The 21,030-nt window shown below is 41.4% G+C and overlaps 1 protein-coding gene across 3 annotated transcripts in view; it reads right to left on the minus strand.

Annotated features, from left to right (window-relative positions):
* The window catches only part of gabra3 (gamma-aminobutyric acid type A receptor subunit alpha3), a 151,392-nt gene that overhangs the window by 117,257 nt on the left and 13,105 nt on the right, over positions 1-21,030 (minus strand). For 2 of the 3 annotated variants that reach the window (XM_033644308.2, XM_033644291.2), the window contains exon 2: positions 15,137-15,221. The exons of the other annotated variant lie outside the window; for it this stretch is intronic. The gene's annotated coding sequence lies outside the window, so the exon portion shown is untranslated. The remainder of the gene's footprint in view (positions 1-15,136; positions 15,222-21,030) is intronic. 3 annotated transcript variants of the gene reach the window in all.

The following is a 21,030-nucleotide window of genomic DNA, read 5'->3' on the forward strand; positions in this document are numbered from 1 at the left end:
ACTTTAATCAAAGCTAAACATATTTTATCTCTTCTGAATTTAAGGGGAAGTCACTTTATTTTATTAGTGCTAGACTTGGCAGGGGACTAAGGAATGAGGTCTTGCTTGCTGGTTTCGCCAAGTTCTACTTGGAAACGGCTTACTCTCCTTTGACTGCACAGTTACAAGGGTGGAAAACTGCACAACATCCTCAAATGCACTTTTCATTAGCATTAAAAAATTAATAAAAAATGCCCCATACCAGATGGAGTTATTTTTACAGAGATAGATTTGGACTTTTCATGCTGTGTGCGTAAATGTACCTGACAGTAGAAAGGGAATAACAGAAATCCGGTTCCCAAAATGAGGCCAGAGTAGTTAAAAGCAAAACACTGTCACAGTCCTTAAACATTTGTAATTTGATGTTCAGACGGAGCTCAAACCTTTTTTCGAGAAAGAGTAAAATATAAACTGTTGGGGACTAGAATGTGGCGGTGACAATGCAGTGCATGTGACAGTGAATACGACTTGATACTTGACAAGGCAAGGCTTTCGGAGAGCTTAAGCTCCCGTCAAGGCTGTGCAAGAGCAGACCAGAGACGAGTGATGAAACAATAACAGAAACTGCAGAGAAGTGAAAATTCCTGTAAGCACTTTGCTGGGTCTGTAATGTTTAAAGCCACCAACAGCCACCTTGGCTTCCATAAAATCATAATGGTTTGCTGCTCAGGAAATGGCCTCATATACAGTAAGACTGCTCCCTGGCCTGTTTGCTCTATTTCAACCCACTGCCTTTCCCCCTTCACATGTTAAAGTGAGCTTATACTGTTTCATGGATCTAACAGTCCCCTGTGTGTCTGAGTAAAGCGGATTTGGGCTAACACCTTAGTTCAATATTTCTACAACAGTTCTCACCTGTCACGTTGCTAGTGGTTAAGATCTATAATGCTTACGCAGTTGAGCACACAAAGCACAGCTGGGTAATTCTCTATAGATACGGCTGCATCTACTGTATTTGATATCCATTCATCAAATCTGTAAAGTATACAATCTAGATATGACTGGAGAGCGTTCCCAGAACAACAGAGCTCAATGAGCAGTGTTGACTCACTAACCTTAATGATTAAAAAAGCCCATATTTAATAAGGAGCATAACATTATTCACATAATATTTTCCAGTAACAGGGCTGAGGACTCAGTGTCAAAAGTGGCTGCCAGGCTGGTAACCAGGCATCAGCTTTTGGTCATCCAAACTGAAAATGGTTGCCATTTATACTGCCCTACAAAGCCTAAGTGCCAGCCAAATGGGTTATAGCTATATGAGTGATATTACACTAATTATACATGTATTCATAGGATAAGTTTTATGCCCAAAAACCATGATTGCTGATTCGACCTTTGACCCCAAAAATGTAGTTACTGCACTCTGCCTTTGCATTGCCTTACATGATTCTAATAGCAATACAAAAGCAAAGTGCAGTAACTACAATGTTGTTGTTTTCTTTCAGTTTTTATATTGTGTTTTCAGTGAACAAAAACTATTTTGACATTGATTTTGCTATAATTGTATTTAACAACTCTTATGGATCATGTTTAATTAAGTCTGGACAAATTAAGAATTTTAGACAATATTATAAAGTAATGTCATATTTTACTCTTAATTTCATCATTTAATTTCACTTTTTTACTTGTTTACCCCTATCTAGATAATAATTTTCCTATCAATTAAACTTGGCATCACCATTTTCATTTTCATCGTCGTTTTCACCATCACCCCTGTTTGTTGCCTTTATGACAATCACATTAATAATTTCCATTATTCTTGTTTTTACATAAATATGATACTCTGGGTATTTTCTTTTCAAGGCCAGTTCCACCATCTTCTTTCCCCTGGATAGTGCCATTTCAGATTTGTTGTCTTAAGTTAGATGCTTAGAGGATGAAATCGGCTGTCAGAATTCCAAAGCAGTCGCGTGAGGATAGGTAGCCCGCGAAAATCGGCCATAGAATCCCAAGGCAGACCGCAGTAACTTCACTTACTGCTGTCTGCCTTGGCTTGCCTAAGCAAAATTGAACTCTGAAACTTTGTCACAAGATAAAACAGATATCAAGGAGTTCATTTTATAACTCAATTTTGACCAAAAATGTAGTTACTGCACTTAGGCTTTGTAGGGCAGTATAGGCATCTTATATTTTCGCAACCTGGTCTCACTCTGAAGTCGACGAAATCCGGCACTTGGGCAGTGACTTGTGGCGTCAGACACTGACGAAAAATGGTGTCCTTTAGGGTCGGCATGATACGTGGCTGAATGCCTTTATAGTATAAGGGCGCTATCTGGGGGAGCATCAGGGGGAAACGTGGTCTTATTTTTGCAACCCGGTCTCACTCTGAAGTCGTCGAAATCCGGCACTTGGGCAGTGACTTGCGCCGTCAGACACTGACGAAAAAGGTGTCCTGGTTTTATTTTTGCAACCCGGTCTCACTCGTGACTCACCTTTGGGGAGTTTTTCCTTATCCGCTGCAAGGGTCCTAAGGACAGAGGGATGTCGTATGCTGTAAAGCCCTCTGAGGCAAATTGTGATTTGTGATATTGGGCTTTATAAATAAAATTGATTGATTGATTGATTTGGAAGTCGTAGAAATCCGGCGCTTGGGCAGTGACTTGCGGTATCAGACACTGATGAAAAAGCGTGTCCCTTAGCATTAGCATGGTACGTGGATGAATGCCGTTGTAGTGTAATGGCGCTTGGCGGCATCAGGGGGAAACGTGGCAGGACAAGAAGGTTAAGGCAGGGACAGTCTAAGTAGGGTGGGTGGAAGTCAGCCAAAAAAATTCCTTTTCCTTACCATAAACAAGCATTTTTGTGCCTATACCTAATTTTAATGTATCCCCTACATACCATTTTTTCCTGGGTTGAATATGACTTACTGTAATAGCACTTGGCCCTGCAGTATCACCCATTATACCATTAGGAGGAAGAGATCTGTTTATATAAATAGAATAATCATGTAAATCAGGGTGACTTGAACAATTTGAGACGCACAACACCAAACTTCTGCTGATCTGCATACAAGTCACCACAGCCATAAATTAATAAGGCAGGAAAGCAGCTGTTAAAGCAGGGAGGGGGCTCCTGCCTTGTAGGTGAAATCTGTCAGAGTTCATCAAGGATTCCTAGTGAAGAGCAATACCTTCTCTAGCACTCACCACCTGTGTACATGTTATTACCTCAGGCCTTGTTACACTGTTTGCAACTCAATGCCGGCTCGATTCAGATCGCAGACCTTCACTGCTGATACTTTACATTCTGTTAATGCTTTTAATAGGGAGTCAATAGTATCGGGTCACATTTACATTTCAGAAAGTAGCATTTCATGTAATGGGGGCAAAGTAAATAGGCCACATACAGTATTAAGTGTAAGTCTTCTTTTATGGTGTAGCTTAGGGTGCAAATGCCATATGTGGAAATGGGAGGAAAATCAAGATCAGAGGAATAACTGCATCTGGCTCAAGTAATTCTCCGCTAATGCAGTTTCAACATCATCGTTAAATAAACAGAAAAAAGGAACACTGACATCATTAGCAGTGGGTCTACAGCTAAGATATATTATAAGCTTTAGGGCTAAGAGCAAGAAGATGTAACTGTTTGCTCAAGACGAGAATGAGAAGACAAAATAATAAGAAATAAAAATGCAATAGAATTAATGTTGCTCACCCCGTGGATCATACCGAAAAAGCTGCATTCATTTGCTCTGAGTTTAAAATTCAACTGTGTTACACACAAAAATACTGCTGTTTTAATTTCCTCAGGAAAAACATATTAAATATTAAAATCTGTGAGTCATTGACTGTCTTATAGTACAATAAAACAATCTGTCCTGGCAACATGACACCTATCTTCTCACCACATTGTTATTTTATGTATTTTACTTATTATTAATTCAATCAAAAATAGATCACAAATGTCACGATGACGCCATCAGCTGCAATGCTTTTATTCTGAAAGGAATTTTCTTGCGACATTGGCTCAATTAAATTCTAGGCAAGAAAATGGATGTCAAACAGAACGCTTGTGAAAGGCTTAACCAGACAAGATTCCTTCAAAGCTGATAGTATTACATGGCCGGCAGAGCGGGGCCCCACATGGAGGCGAAATTAATATCTCCGTTCAGACTGTGACGAGTTCTGCATCTCTTCAATGGATTATGATTACAGGCTGGAACAAAGTCCTTGCCCATTAGGAGGGGTAACCAAACTGGCTTACAATGAGAGGACGTGAGCACCAGAAGGACGGGACTGAGAAGTGAGATGTACAGTACATTATACAGTCCCGCCATATGTAGTCTGAGCTAAAAAAGAGTGGCCTGGTGGGTGGTGGAGTCAACTAGAAGTATTAGTTTTGTTAAATAATGTTTTCTTTCACACTTAGAGGATTTGTTTTCCTTTTGGAATCTTATTTTCTTGTTTATTTATTGAGTTGTATTTTTATATTTGCAGTTACCATGTACTTCTGTAAGTGCTGATTTATGTTCTTGGCACTCCCCAGTACAAGCTGTTGGACATGCGAGTGGACGTTATGTAAGAAGGCGATTGCTTCAGTGGTAGGACGTATCTGTGTATTGTAGTGGACCAATAGGAGATGTTCTTGACCTGTGTTATCTCCACCAGACATCTACAGTGTGTGTATCTGTCTAACCACAGCTAATCTCGAATTCTACTGGACCTATCAGCCTAATATTTTCTATTCACGTTTATGACTGTATGCTCAAGGACCTCTCATGGTAGCGGTGATTCATTATTGTTGAACCTGTTTTATTGACTGTATTATATCGTCACTGACTGATGAATCCTCACGCCTCTGAACAGGCCAGTAGGGGTAGCAAGTTTTCTGGAAATCAGCTAAAAACAACAACACTAACACGCTGTGAGGACTGTGAAGAAGCCCGGAGGGGACAAATCCACCGTGCTACCACACACAGATACCACACCAAGTGTTTCAGAAGTGGAGGGTTTTGCTGGCCAGATTTTGAAGCCTTGCAGATTTTGTTGATTTGGTCATTCTTCCTTGATATTTGCCTCTCTACCATAAGTAAGTACACAGTTTACGTCACTGAATTGCTTCTTTTTTGCTTGTTTTAATTGGGTTTATTGTCATTATTTTCAACTTTGTTTAGCTACCGCCTGCAGACAAAGTTAATACCGTTTAAAGTCCAGTAATGAATGACATGGATTAAAGATTTATGGCTGAGTTCAGTTATTAGGAAAAACAATTATCCTCACGGGCGACACGGTGGTAGAGTGGTTAGCATTGTCACCTCACATCAAGAGGGTTCCTGGTTTGAACCCTGTGCAAACTCCCTGTGAGGAGTGTGCATGTTCTCCCCGTGTCAGCGTGAGTTTTCTCCGGGTGCTCCAGTTTCCTCCCGCAGTCCAAAGACATGCAGGTTAACTGGTGACTCTAAATTGTCCGTAGGTGTGAATGTGAGCATGAATGGTTGTCTGTCTCCATGTGTCAGCCCTGTGATAGTCTGGCGACCTGTCCAGGGTGTACCCTGCCTCTTGCCCAATGTCAGCAGGATAGGCTCCAGCCCACCTGCGACCCCTAACAGGATAAGCGGTTACGGAAATGAATCATCCTCATAATTATATCGTATCAATATTTCACATACAGTGCCTGTTAGCAGGAGAACTTGATTCGCTCTGAACAAAGCACTGCAGCTCCTTCAAAAATAGATGAGGCGTGTATTTCAGAAACGCACTGCAGTGCCTCTGCTGGAACTGTCTAGCATGGCAGCGATCAGGTTGGGTGGCTGCCTGGTGGAGATCTGCACCCTACTGAGTGTACTTATCTAGTTTCTTTTGTTTGAAGATACAAAACAATAGAAACTGATCACAAAAAATTTCACCTCTCACTGGAGGTTTGAGATTTGCACAAATAAATAAGCAACATTTCACGGATGGTGTATCTTTTTTCTTCTCTTCATTCTTTGCAACATTTAAAACTGATCCAAACAAAACAAAACAAAAAAACAAAACAGTTTTATTATGACAAATATGTGACTATTTCTGCAGCTGCTTCAATAAAAAAAACTTGCATTAACAGTTAATTATCACTCAGTGTAGCAAAGGAGAATGGAAAAAAAAGTGAGATGCTTATCTTTTAGATGAAAGTAGGAACAGGGCTGTTAGAGTCAGATTACACTACATAAGACAGTGACTCAACAAACAGCAACAAAACTGAACATAATGAGACTTCTCCCCTGTCGCCTGCATGGGCAGACATGTTTAGCCAGTCACTTCACAGTGATGTTGACACAGCTCACTTGTGTGCAGGGAATGATATTGTGGGTCAGCACAGTAACCTACTGTTGCGAAGAGGCTTTGGGAATACAAATGAGTGTGGCATGGCAAAGCATGCAATGGATACAGCATGTAATACCATGCGCCAGTGGAGAAAAACAAGAGTTTGCTGTTGGCTATATTGTGCTCTAGAAACAGGGTAGACCAGGTATATGAGATGATACAGTACTCTTAGGAATTTGATCCAGCAGATGGAGACGAGCTTGAAAGCCTCATGGAGCCAGGCCACACCTTGTGCAAAACCGCATTATCCCTTCAGGTTTTGTCAATAACCGGCATGGTGTCTAAGTTATCACCTGAGAAATCACATTTGAAATGATGATGCACCCCCACTAATTGGCCCTGGGGGTGCTTGCATTATTCATGGGTAACAGCATGCTGCACTTGTTCGCATGGCAGTAATTGTTTTATGATTAACCTGCTGAATGCTCACTTGGTTCATTTTCTATGCTGTTCTCTGCTGTTTTTAGCCATCCCACTGGTGTCTGATGCTTGGGACAATGCAGTTTTTGAGATGCATGGTGGGCGACTTCAGACCAGACGCGCAGTGCCCCACTAAGCCGTGCCGAAGATGGACCTTATCAGGAGTAGGTCCAAAAGTTGGGCCGCCCGCTCTCAAGCAGATAGCAGTGACGTCTCGCCAAATACAGCCAACCCCTGACAACCCCCTGCCTCCCCAACAAGCCGTGTGCTAGTGATGGGCAAAGCAGTTCTTTAGATGTTACTGAATCACTAGAATCAGTTCATTAAAAGATTAGTTCACCGAATTGTTCAGCCCTGACTGTGTACTGCGTAGGGGTCCATGTCATTGGTTCAACAGCCCATTAGTCCTACTGTCCGCAGTGCTGAATGGCTCGCGGCGGGCGTATGGTGCGCCACGACCGGCTTGAGGCGGAGCAGGCTCACGGCTTATGTGTTTGTCAATTTCTTTTTCATTTTAACCCACACCATGATCTTTTCCTGACCCTAACCAAGTGGTTTTTGTGCCTAAACCTAACCAGACCTTAACCACAGGGCATCATGATGATTTCGGAACGGACTTCGGAACAATGAGTTTAATATGGTCGGAACAATGGGCTGTCGAACCATTGGGCAGTTCCCCTGCGTAGTCCGACTCACTGAACTAAGACACGGCTGAGCTGCTGCTGCTTGAGTCTCATTACTGGCCAGCCTAACGTTTTAAGTTTGTTTATTTGGAAACTAAGTCTATTAAAACAATGGGAAGGTGTGTGATTGTGTTCATGTGGCTTGACTCCTGGCTACATTAGCCGTTAGCTTAGAGAAAACGGTCCCTATGAAAGTGTATCACTGAGAAGAAATGATTTGAATCACTGAGGGATTGGGGTTACATCGTTCACCTAGTGATTTGTTTACCTAGTGATTTGTTCACCGAGTGATTTGTTCACCGAGTGATTAGTCATGCGGTAGGCAGTCCCTCCCAGCACCCTGGCTGCCCCGCGACTCACGAGTGGTTCATAGTTCGCACGGAATCGGAAGTTCCACTACCGGCAGTTCGAATCGGCAGTTCCACTCCCGGCCTGCGCGCTCGCTGCTAAGCTCAACTGAACTGAGAAATGAACAAATCAGTTCCAGAAGTGATTCAGTTCAGTGCGTTCACTCAACAGATTGATTCTTTTGAACGATTCGTTCGCAAACGACACAACACTACCATGTACGTTGCTAGACTCTCACCGCTGTCTGCAGGAGACCAGAGAGAAAGGTGTTTTTAAAAGTTTCTGTGGGTTCAGCTCTCAAGATTTTTGTAGCTTTTAACTGAATCTGTGTGGTTTTGAGTTTAGTTTCTCTCCTGCATCCTGTTTTTACTTTAGATATCTGCTTTATTTACTGTTTTCTTGTCGCTATCCACCGTATGTAGTTGATTTGAAATTGCTGCTTGAAAACTCATATCCTTATTTTGGTGCTTTACAATAAAAGTTTATATATAACAAAATAATGTTATTTTTAAGACTCTAAAGGAATTAAAATATGTTTATTACAGAATTAGGGCAATGTTCTTAGCAGCTTTTCTTCAATTAGGACAAGTCTGATAATATGCCAGGGAGGAAAGTGTAAGCAGAAACAGCCACAGTGAGATGTTGATGAAGAGCAGCAGACAACAGACTCTTACTGCACTTCTGCAAACAGCTCACCTCCAACAGGTAAACTTTTACCTGCCCTGCTGTGGAAAAACACATGCAGCAAAAATAACAGGGGACTTTAACCATGGATCAGCCAGCTGCTTTTAAACGTCACCACTCAAGACAAGCCATCATCAGTTTAAGACACACCTTCAGGAAGGTAACCCTGTTGTGATTGGAAATGAAAATCCCTGCTATGCTGGGCTGACGGCCCAAACCAAGCCAGGCCAAGCCAAGCCAGCCTGCGACTGTCAAAGGGGTATCAATATGAAAGAACTTTCATCAAAAGGAACCAAAATAGCATTTTAAATAAAAATCCATCTTTAAAACTTGAAATAAAAAAGGATATGCTAACAAGTATAATCGCAATCATCACAATAAATCATTTAAAACGTATGACATTATGTGCTCAAACTAATTATGTGGAAAGTCATTTATTGAGAGAAAACATATCCATCACTTGACAATGAACAAACTGTTGTCCACTATGCGAGACGCTGAGTCACTGCTCTATCAAATTTGTCTCCCAAAGGAGCACTGGCTTTGAGCCAAAAAGCAATAAATTATGGAGGAATCACTTTGTACAGGTTACATTCTTGTTCATTTTTTTATGTTTAGTATCCAATAAAGTATATTGCTAACAAGACATTTCAAGACGAGCCCAGAAGCAACGGCGGCTCCGCTATTTAAACTTTTCACACTGTCTAGTTTTGCTAATGAGCTGAACCCTCCATGTCACATTGGGGTTTTCAGGCACTATGCAAAAATACTTCCTCCAACTGCTCCTCCAAACCACTCTGAAATCTACTTCTTATACTAATGAACCATTAATTTAATGTACTGTATAGGCTCCGTTATCAGAGGTCTCAGATCATTTCTTTTTATATATAGCCAATAGGTGGGACTGCCTAATTAGTGAAGGATTAAATGGCATTCCAATGCCTGGTTGCTACAAAAAGGTAAAAAGCAATACATTACAATGGATTTGCAAGGTCATTACCCCTGAAACCAACCTGATATATTTTGTGCCACACAGGAAAAATTCAATACATCATCAGCATTATTTAATTGTTGGTCCATTAACCTATAGTCCACCCTGACTCAAAGCCACTGCTCTCTGGGTTATGAAGTGAGACTGAAAAATGTAACAGCATTGATATTTCCATACAGTCCATTCATTCACAAGGCTGACAGCTAGTCCTCAAAAGTCATCAGAGGAGCGGGGTAAAAAAGGATAAGAGGCCACGGGGCAAACATCTGTCTAACTTCATCTTGTCCTTTTAGTCTTGTGGTTTCACTAAGATTGAAGACGCACCAGTGACATGGATGTTCTCCGATGGGACTTCCATGCCACCGCCATCAATCAAATGCTCCGAATATCAGTTTGCATCAGGGCTGTAACAAAATACACGGACATGACAGGTTTTGTCCAAATCTTATTCCTCCTTTATTCCTCTGACATTTCCTCCGGAGCCTCAGCAGGTCAAAGTTTCCACTTGTCTGGTGAAATATCTCAGAATCTGTCTGATGGACTCACAGTACATTTTGGACTGGTGTTGTCACAATACTGGACAACTGGAATCAGTACAATACCTTGAAAAATATTGATAGTCAATACCATTTTGGACACCTCAGGGAAAAACTAACACTGAGGGCATACAAGTTAAATAAGACAAGGCTCTAACATGACAAAGACAACTATTCTTTCCTTGGTGTGTTGCAGAAAGCAGCAGAGTAACTGTAGTAAACATTGACAAGAGAACGAGGAAGCGCGTATTGAAACCAAATCAGATTTTCAGAATCAATATGCATCTATGTATCGATAAATCAATATTTTTCACAACACCGTTTTGTACATTCATGGTCCCCAGAGAATGAAACCCAATGACACAGTTGATCCCCTTACACTTCCTCTAATGCCAGTGTGAGGTTGTCATTTGTGGCTTTAAGTAAAATGTCCATTGGATGGATCGTGTACCATCTATGTTTGTCACGATACCATAAATTTAGTAGCTGATACCAATATCAATGAAATTCCATGATTCCCAATCCCAGATTCTGTCCCATGGTGAAAAAGATAAACACTCCTTTATTAAAAACAGTTAGATTAAAGAATATTTCAATTTTATTAGTAATCCCTAATGATCCGTCCATAGTCTATGTGGTTTCATGAGATTTTGTGAGTGAAGAAACATTTCATACCTTAAGGTCTACAGAATATTAAACACAGGGGTCCTTGATTGTTGTTCAGCACTTTTACATGTGCACTGGTATGCATGCAACCTCCTCCATTTTAGGTAGCCTTGATTCAGTCTAAAATGCTTCTCTACCCTTTATCACAAAGGCAAATGCACTTATTCATCACTGCATTCTTTATGATTTGGTGGGTTGGACATCATTGACCATTCGCAGACAACACGCTGGTATATTTTCATCTATGAAGCAATATTGAGCAAACTTCCGTCCTGCCTCTGCACCCTTCTGTGTGTCAGCTCTGGTAGTTAGAAGCTACGCTTCTAGTGGTTGCTTTTTAATGGACCCCGGGTTTTAACAGATCTGGGGAAAACTGGGGCGAATCCCAATTCTCTTCCCTTAACCTTACTCCTTGGTGTCAAGTGCACTCGCCAGATAAATTCCCCTAAACGACAAAGGGGTGGTGTTGTGGGGTAGGGAATTTTACCTACGAATTGGGACGCCACTTCATGCAAATTAGCGTAACAGACGCGTTCACCTACATCACGCATATCGTTGACGTAGGCTTCAGCATTAATGGCTTCACGGAGAACTCTGAAGATATTCATGTCGGCTACATCGTGAATTACCGATTTTCAAGCGTTCATATTCTAACTCAACGCTTACTTACAATGCATATGCAGAAACATAACACATTCCGACATATTTTGGAATTTTTGCATGCTTATTTGCGAAAATAGTGCTACAGTTGTGCAATGGCTTTCTCATGGAGGCTGCCATCTTCCCGGAAAACTTGCCTTGCTGGATAGTTTCGCAATGCATCTTGGGAAATTCATTCGTCCTCTCAGTTGAGATGGGTTTGTAAGTGTGCATCGCACGGCCCTTCAAATTAAGTGGGGCTGAAAAGCACTTCTCTAAAGTTTGGGACACCCTAGCCCTTCGTGGGAATGCGCAAAAACAAGGGCTACGGCCAATTTTGAGGGGAAGTGTGAGTATTGGGACGGACCCCTGCATTTTCTGCTCTGAACCATGGACATGGAACACTCATATCCACTGATGAATTTAAGGGCATCATAAAGAATGTGGTGACAGAGACAAGTGCTTGGTTTTCTTGAGGCCACTATGTTTGAAAAGCTGTTTTGTTTTTGTATGATATGTTGTTTTTGTTGCATTTTTAAATGCGTTTTGATTGGCTGCTACCTCAGCCAGGTCTCTCTTGTTAAAGAGATTTTCAATCTTAATGGGACTCCCTGGTTAAATAAAGGTTGAATAAAATACATAAATGTAAGATGTGGGGGTTGGTCTGTTTTGTATGGTATCCTCCAATGTGATTGGATGGCTGGGTGACAGTGACAAGTGCAGCATTCTAACCAAAGCTGAAAGTTTCTCAACTTTTGAGCAGAAAATGTCAAATGTGCAGCTCTCAGCATGGAATAGACGCTCAGTGCCTCATCACGCTGCTGGCGTTTGTAGTGTAAATACACAGCGCTATCATTGCAATGAATTTATTAACATACGCTGCTCTCAGGAAAATGCACTTTCATTTTTGACAAGTCATGGCAGAGCTGTCACTGCAGCTGCACTTTTTGCCGTCCCCCACATGTTGTTGTTGTTCTGCTGTGCTGGTGGGTGTTCTTTTTCTTCTTCCTTTGGCATTTACCGGCAGACTAGAACACTTGTAGGCGTATGTGCTGCCCCATCAGGTTAGGAATGATTGCATTACCTGCACCTACTGTGTAGCACTGGAGAAAGTCTTTTAGAACTTAGCATCAACTTGGTACCAAAGTATTGGTTCTTGTGCCATCCTGAGTTAAAAAATATCAGCATTTGCATCTTCAGCATGTCCATAGGACACTTAATCTCGGTATACAAGTGTTTGGAGCCACTGCAGCCCATGATTATCTTGTTAATATAAGGTTATTGATATTTTTAAGGCTGTGTGATTGACTCAAAGCAGAGACTGCAAGAGCCATGATCAATCAAGTAATGGCAGTGTCCCAAATGAGTCTTTGAAATACTCCAATCAAGTAAAGCAACACATGACACCCTGCTTATTTTTTGTGAGAGTCAAGTGGGTCTTTATATAACGTCATGGAATCTATCCAACTTAAGGGTGCGTCTCTGAAGTGGCTTGATCAGTAGCTATCGATCACACTAACAGGTAAAGTATTCACGGGCAGGCTGGCGATTCGGTCTAAGTAGAAGCTATAGCCATTACTAACATGAATGACAGCTATATAGCCTAACTGTAATTGGAATGCAAGGTTTCACTCCGGGGTAATAGCCATACAAAGAGCAGGAGAGTTCAGCACACGCACTAGACTGGCCCAACAGAATAATTTAAACCATAAATCAAACATCCATGCTGCAGTTCACCTTGAAGCTCTATAGGCTTGTCTTTGCCACTTAGACGGAAATTGCATTGAATATGTGGTCTTGTTTTCCTATCCCATCTAAACAAGGATTTAATGTAAGGATTCAAGGATATGCGCTATAACAACACGAGCTATGGGGTGCAACTTTAAGATGAATGTGACTGTTTTCAAAAGCAACAAGCTTTTTTGTTTCCAGGAAAATCAATCTGATCTGTTGCTATAGAGAAGAAAATTCCTGCTGATAACATTACAAGGGCAATGGCAGCATTATATGGGACTTTTCAGCTTTTTACTTTGGCTGTTTTATGAAAAATCTGCCCTCCTGCATGCACAGCATTTTGACTGAAATGAGGAATTAAATAAAAATGGAATACAACAGCAGAAAGTGAGAATTTATTCTTACCAGTTTCTTAAATTACCCCTGGATATTTCACAACTATTTGCAGAAATATACAATTCATTTCAAACATGCAGTGCCCTGAAATACAGAGAATCAACATAATCGGATGCACTCTGAATGGGTGAGTCAGTGTCATATGTGTTATTAGAAATGTCCATATATTAAACAAATGCCATCCTTTGACTGAATTCAAAAAGGCAATTCATATTTTAACTTATCGCTGCTCAGCCAGATATGTAGGCGTGTGTGCCACAGGCGAGAGCTGGCCACCCATTTCCCCTGTATAACACAGAGGGATATTACTGATGGTGTTCTTCCCTAAAATACATTAGGCTTGCAAGAAATATTTCATCTTATCTCATGAGCAGATACTGTGCCTCAAAAAAGGCCTTACGCTGCACATGTGAATCCCACAAATCAAGGCGCACACATCTAGTTTCATTACTGTGCCTTCTTATCACACCACACAGATGGATAGAAGATATATTTAAATTTGATCCACGATTGTGTTGGTAAGTAAATAAATTCATAGCTTTTCGGGTATCCTCTACCATTGTGAGTTATCATTGCCTGGTTCTAGATAATAATCAGCTTTCCCTCCGATGTGAATGAGGTGAGTGTGAGTCTGAACAGGTCTGTGATCAGCGCTGGGTCCTGCTGTGAGTCTCTGTGGATGAGATGTTTACTGGGTCTTTTTGTGTGGCCAGTAGGATCCCACTTAGTGTGAATGATGGCAGCTGTGAGGGTGCCTCTGGCAAGTGTGGCTCCAACTATGGCTGCTTGGTCTCATGTAGCGTACAGCGCCAGCTGCTCAGGCTGTGTAGCACTCCAGTGAGCATGACTGATTGTGGCTGAGGTAAGCACGTCTCTGGCGAGAGTGATGCTGAACGCAGTGAGGGCGAGTGCAACCTTGGCTAAAATCATGTCAGATCACGGCAAACACCAGCCCGGTGCAGCTGGCTACTTGGTCTGTGGCTGCGTTAGCCCAACTGTGGCAAGTGTGCCTGAGTGTCTGTGACAGGGTGTAATTCTGGGTGCTGTGTGTGGGCTGCTGCTGCACAAGCTGACAGACTGTGGTGAGAGTGATTCTGGTGATCAAAGCAGCTTTGACTGCTGGCGCAGCAAGTTATCACTCTGGTGGAGTTTGCTGGTTGGGCAGAGGCTGTTATGAACACAACTACAACAAGTGTGACTGACTGACTGCAGCAGGGTGAGCTAGTCTCAGTTAAGCACTGTTTATGCTACTCTGTTTCATGCAGAAATGGAGTGTGATGCTGAAAAGCTCCAGTGCTTCTGCAATCTGGGCACACGCTGGTGAGTCTCTGGCTACAAATGAGGCAGTGACACAAATTTGTTGTGGTGCAATCAGACATAAATGTGACTGTGGGAAACTATAATTTAATTGTTATATTCGATTTATATATACACCAATCAAATCACATAAAGAGTATGTAAATACAGTGCAACATGCTATTAGACTGAAGTGGACTTAACTTACAAGTAATTACATCATAGCTCACTCAGTATTGATTCAACCTCCTAGGGCTGCACAATTAATCAAATATTAATTTCTATCATGAATTTGCCTTCACACAATTAAATAAACATGATCAGCTCCAACATTGATGTTTAAAATGCATGCTTGACTTATAAACTTCACATGCCAAATCAAGCTCCTTCTATACTTACAGCCAACCTCCACTTCTGGGGAGCTGCCGCTGTATGTGGCAGCAACAGCCTGTGAAAATCTTTCTTGAATGTTGCAGCTGCAGTCCTGAGCAGAAGAGTAAAATACAACAGAGGGCAAATGAGCAAAATAAAAATCAAATGTCTGGAGCAGAAAGCAAAGAGCTAGTCCCTTAGGCTAAATGCGGATGGTGATGCATTTTGAAGCAAGAGCAAATCATATTCAAAGAATGTATGAGACTTGTGTCTGTGCCACAAAGCAACACAACAAACTTGTACAACCACCTGAAGAAGCACAACAGTCTGCATAATAATGACTGCATGAAGGCCAAGTAGAATAGTGTCTGAATCTCCTCCTTGTCCAGTATCAGCCTAGATTTCAGTAACAGGACGATACTGTATCTATCGAGCTGTCAGACAGGCTAAACCAATGTAGTCACATTCCATTTGGCTAAAGATGTATGCCCAGTGTTTTCATTTGGTTGCATTCTGTTACTGCATATTTATTTTAGTTAGCCTTTTGTTTTGGGCACAATTTTATTTATTTTTTTTGCTTCTAGGAGATTCACTGTGAATAAGCATCAGTCTTATTGTGATGCAAATATTACTACATTGGCAGGAATGTAACACAATATGTAAGTGACAGCAGTGTTGTTTATTTATTAAATGTGAAGTGCAACAAAATGTTTTGTCCCTAAAATCAACTAATAACCATGATATATAATTGACCTTTCACTAAGCCCCGCCCCTTTGTGATGGTCCGACAAGCTGTCGGAGTAAGCATTTAGCCCACACTGTAACTAACTGCACTCCCTGAAGAAATATTATCATATTTTTGGAAAAATGAAACAGTGATTCCAGAGAGAAGCAGACAGAGGGGTCTACAGTCTGTGTTTGAAGGATATATCCAGGATGTCAAACTGACTCAGCAGCAACAACAGGTTAAAAAGACAAAGATAGTTAGAAGCTAAAGCCCAACTATAGGCTACAGATCACAGTGTAAAAGTGAACCACCACATCACTGCTGATCGCCACACAAGACAATGAATATAAAGAGAAGCTTTGCTGATATTGAACCAGCTGTGTGGCATCACAGTGTGTGCAGATGAATGGTGTTTGGCTTCGGTGTTCTCCAGGGGAAGTCAAACAACGTTCATCTATGACACAGAGCTGGTTGAATATCAGCAGAGTTTCCCTGCTTCCCTTCACTGGTTCCTGTACAGCAGGGTCAGTCTTTGTTTCACTGTTATAATCATTAAAAAGCAAAAGCAGCATGTGTATACATTCAGTAGGCTATATCTTCAGTAGCTAGCTAGCTAACCCTACACTTTTCAGGGTCTGATTTTGGTTTTGGAACAGGGAAGAAACGTATATCTTTTTCCAACCTCTCCAGGTAACGAGTATCATTAATACACGACGTGCCCCAGGCACAACATTTAGCTCCAAATCCACAAAACCAGCCTGAAAATGAAGGAAATCTGAAACGATTGCATTAGAGTCAATGGAGCGCAGTTGTGTTGTTGTCGGACCCTGGTCTGAGCTGGCCTGATGCTACGTTATGATTGGCCAGTCTGCATCTCGGGGTGGGATTTAGCAAAGGGTCAGTTGTAATCCTAATATTGATCAAAATAATTGTGATTATCATTTGGCCAATAATTATGCAGTCCTGCATTCATCATCACACAATAGCACAGCTATCTGACTTTTAGTCACCCAGCTATCTTCAGCCTGAACTTCAGTCCTACCAGTGTGTTGATCTGTAGTGGAAGTGACTTAATTGTTCAGTGAATTGATTTCCTAACCAACAGCTGCGACACAATTTTTTTATTGACTCCAAATTCACAGCAGGCCTCACTTATGTCTGACACAACTGGCTTGGACAATTTTAAATGGCTAGATTTAAACTTATAAACAAGCATAGCAATTATAAGCATGAGCTATTTTGTAAAATATTTTATAATTAATTCTTAAAAACACCATATTGTGAGTTAATCGATAACGTACCAGTCTTAATATTTATGAGGAGAATCTAAAAAATAAGCCCAGATGCTGTGACTCTGTTTGAGCTTGTTGGTAACTTCTAACATTCATTGAGGACACAACAGAACTAATAAGAATCAGTATTAGGAAAATGGTGCGTCAATACAGGTTAGGGATTGTGAAATTAAAGTTTTGACAAGCTAAATAGACTCTTTACTTCTATTAATGCAAAAGACACTAGTTACTTTACAAAGTTAGTCTTAATTAAAAGTAACCAATTACTTTCAAGGCACCCGCTTCAAATCATATCTTCAAAATGTGTCTCACAGTGAAGGCTTTGTACAAAAAAAATCATCACCAAGTGCATCTAGTATTTGTTTTTGTTTTTTCTCCATCTGCCTTTGAAAGGCAGGGTAACTTTCATTTATTTTGGTGCCACTTGTATACAGTAAACTAGTAAGATCAGAGTCTGGTCTCAAAATAAACGGCAGCCGATGCTCCCAACAAAGTGGCGAGTACTTTCAATTCCCGAGGCACTTCTCACCGTGAATATAATGTTCTTATTATTCCCTCCGATGAGTTCAAAGACGTGAATGTTTCAGAGTTCTGTGCCTCAGAAGAAAAGAGCCACATGGAGTGCTGCTGGGATCCACATAGTGATTTAACAACATACACTCTGACATTCCCTGTCGAAAACATGGTGAGAGTATGCACTGGGGTACTTAATTTTTAATTACAGAGTAGTCCCGTGCCAATCAAAAAAGGTGATGTAAGGAAAGTGTATTTTTCAGGCAACCCAATCGCCTCAATAAATGCACACCACAAATATGTAATGTATGTATGTTTCATAGCAGATAAATAAAACTAAATGTTCCTTTACATGTGAACAACAGTGCGGTTAACGTGTGGTTATCTTTCGACACACACTTTTTGAAAACACTATGTTTTGACTTTGTCTTGCAAAAACACACGGTTTTTAGTGCCACAATCGCAGCTGGAAATGCCAAAATGTCTTGCTAAAAAGTCCTCTCTTTGTCGCCGCAACCACCCCTGAAAATGCTGCGGTCTCTGTTTTGTCTTGCAAAAACACCCAGTTTTGGTGCTTCAGACATGACTAGAAATGCCACGATGTCTTGCTTAAAAGTCCCCACTTTGGTGCCACAATTGCGGTTTGAAATGTGGCGATGTCTTGCTAAAAAACACCTGGTTTTGGGTCCACACTTGCAACTGGAAATGTCCCGATTTATTTCTAAATTGTCCCCAGTTTTGTCACTACGTCTGTGACTGGAAGTGCTGCAGCCTTGCAAAATAACACCCAGTTTTGGTGCCTCAGTTGTGGCTAGAAATGCCATGATGTCTTGCTTAAAAGTCCCCAGTTTGGTGCCACAATTGCGGCTGGAAATGTGGCGATGCCTTGCTAAAAACCACCTGGTTTTGGGTCCACAACTGCAACTGGAAATGTCACGATTTCTTTCTTAAATGTCCCCAGTTTTGTAATTACAACTGCAACTGGAAATGCTGCAGCCTTGCTGAATAACACTCAGTTTTGGTGCCTCAGTCATGGCTAGAAATGCCAAAATGTCTTGCTAAAAAGTCCCCACTTTTGTCACTGCATCTACCCCTGAAAATGCTGCGGTCTCGCTAAAAAATGTTCTGTTTTGCTGCCACAATTGCAGCTGGAAATGCTGCAATCTTGTTAAAGAACACCTGTTTTTGGTGCCACAAATGCAACTGCAAATGCCAATATTACTTATTAAAAGTCCACAATTTTGTCACTACAATTACAGCTGGAAATGCAACAGCTTCACTAAATAACACCAAATCTTGGTGCCTCAGTCATGGCTGGAAATGCCACGATGTCTTGCTTAAAAGTCCCCAGTTAGGTGCCACAATTGTGGCTGGAAATGTGCCGATGTCTTGCTAAATAACACCTGGTTTTGGTGCTACAATTGCAACTGGAAATGTCACTATTTCTTTCTAGAATGTCCCTAGTTTTGTCACTACAACTACGACTGAAAATGCTGCAGCCGTGCGGAATAACACCCAGTTTTGGTGCCTCAGTCGTGGCTAGAAATGCCATGATGACTTGCTTTGAAGTCCCGGGTTTGGTGCCACAACTGTGGCTGGAAATGGTGTTATGTTTTGCTCAAACACACCTGGTTTTGTTGTTTGTTGGTCTGGATAGTAGTCTGCAAGGGTCTGCTGTTTGGCACCCATCTCTCTTAAGGCCCCAACACACCAAACCGACATCACAGAACTAGCAGGCCTCCTTGGCCCAAAAGTTACACATGTACACACTAAACCGACAGTACAAGCTTGTATGTTCTGCGCCTGCGTGAGAGGACATACCCCCCCATACCAGCAGATGCCGTCTGTCTGTAATTGTCATTCAAAAACGGAAACTGGAGGACCGCCTTGACGCTACTTAGCCAGTTAGCACATTAACAACACAATCCACTGTTGCAAGAACAGAGCATATTTACCATGCGCCATTGAACAATAACACAAACCATCAAGAAACGTTTCTGCTAAAGAGCTCAACAGCTGAAGAAAAACAATCTTACCTCATACAACAAGTTTGTTTCGACCTCCCTCTCTCTCGACTTTAGCTCTGTTTACATTTTCTCACCTACGTTTCTCTTCCCGTGTGCTGAACTGCACATGAAAGTTTTCCTTGTCGGCTTTCTCCCAGACAGCCCTTTCTGACACAAGTCTATTCATTTTAAATCAAACCATGACTTATTCCCTAACCTTGACCGAGAGGTCCCATTCGGGCAGAAATCCCTCAAGGAAAATTTCCCCCAACTGCAGCCGGGCTGAACTGCCAATCAGAGTGATTTCATTTGCAGACGACCTCTGCTGTGCTGATGCTGATTCAACACACTGAATTTGTGGAAAAAATGCCAACTAGCACCGACAAGGGCCAATGATGTGGGACACGCGACACCGATGAGGGCTGCAGACGCTCACCAAGACGCCAGCTTTGATCCACAGCCAGCTGTCAGCATGGTATGTCAAGTCAGTTTCACACCATCCACCATCGCTTCCACCTGTCTATGACAAATTCAGCTTATATACATGTAATCAGAACTACCTCATCGTAGAAATGTTGATATGCTGTGTATGAAATGTATAAATGTTACAGACCCATGGTTTGCAGGAACATAATGCAAACAATTTCTTCTGGTAACTGGGCTGTTTCAGGAGGTTCTGCAGTGTATTAAGGATTCGATGGCCTACCAGCCTGTACCATGTTGCAATGGAAACTTGGTGCAGAGTCCACTGTTAATGTCAGGCCTCAGTGCTCTCATGTTTTCAAACTCTTTATCACAAAAAAATACCACCAAGAAATGACTTTACACTCACACACAAAATCACCAATCAATAGAAAACTCAGGCTGATTAGACGACAGCAGAAACAATGGATTATTTAATTAGTCAATCACTTGAAAATAATTGATGGCAATTTTAATAACTGAGTCATTGTTTCTGTCATTTGTTAATTATTGGCCATTAGCAGCATGGACACTGGCTTAGAATTGATGTGTTGCCTGGGTGCGAACCAATTTATTTTCATGCACTTTCTTTCATAAGACTTCAAGGCCTGTACAGTAGGACTCTGACAACAGCTTCCTTGCAGTTTGTATTCACTAAGGCTGTCCTGCTTTTTTCTTTCCTTTCTCATCCATAATTGAAACCTTGCAAACGTACTTCTTGAAAACCCTGACCGTTACTCGACACACAGCACTGGGTCGTTCAAGTTTTAATGTGTGTGCACCTGCTGGGTAATTTTGAGTCTGCTACATTGAAAACAGGAGCAGTAGCATGGAGACAGCCAACAGGAACAGGCAATATTAAAACAGGAAATAACTAAATAACTACACATTTGAATTCACTTTTATATGGTAATTAGGCTT

The sequence above is a fragment of the Epinephelus lanceolatus genome, chromosome 11, assembly GCF_041903045.1.
Source record: "Epinephelus lanceolatus isolate andai-2023 chromosome 11, ASM4190304v1, whole genome shotgun sequence".
In the NCBI taxonomy this organism is placed as follows: Eukaryota; Metazoa; Chordata; class Actinopteri; order Perciformes; family Serranidae; genus Epinephelus; species Epinephelus lanceolatus.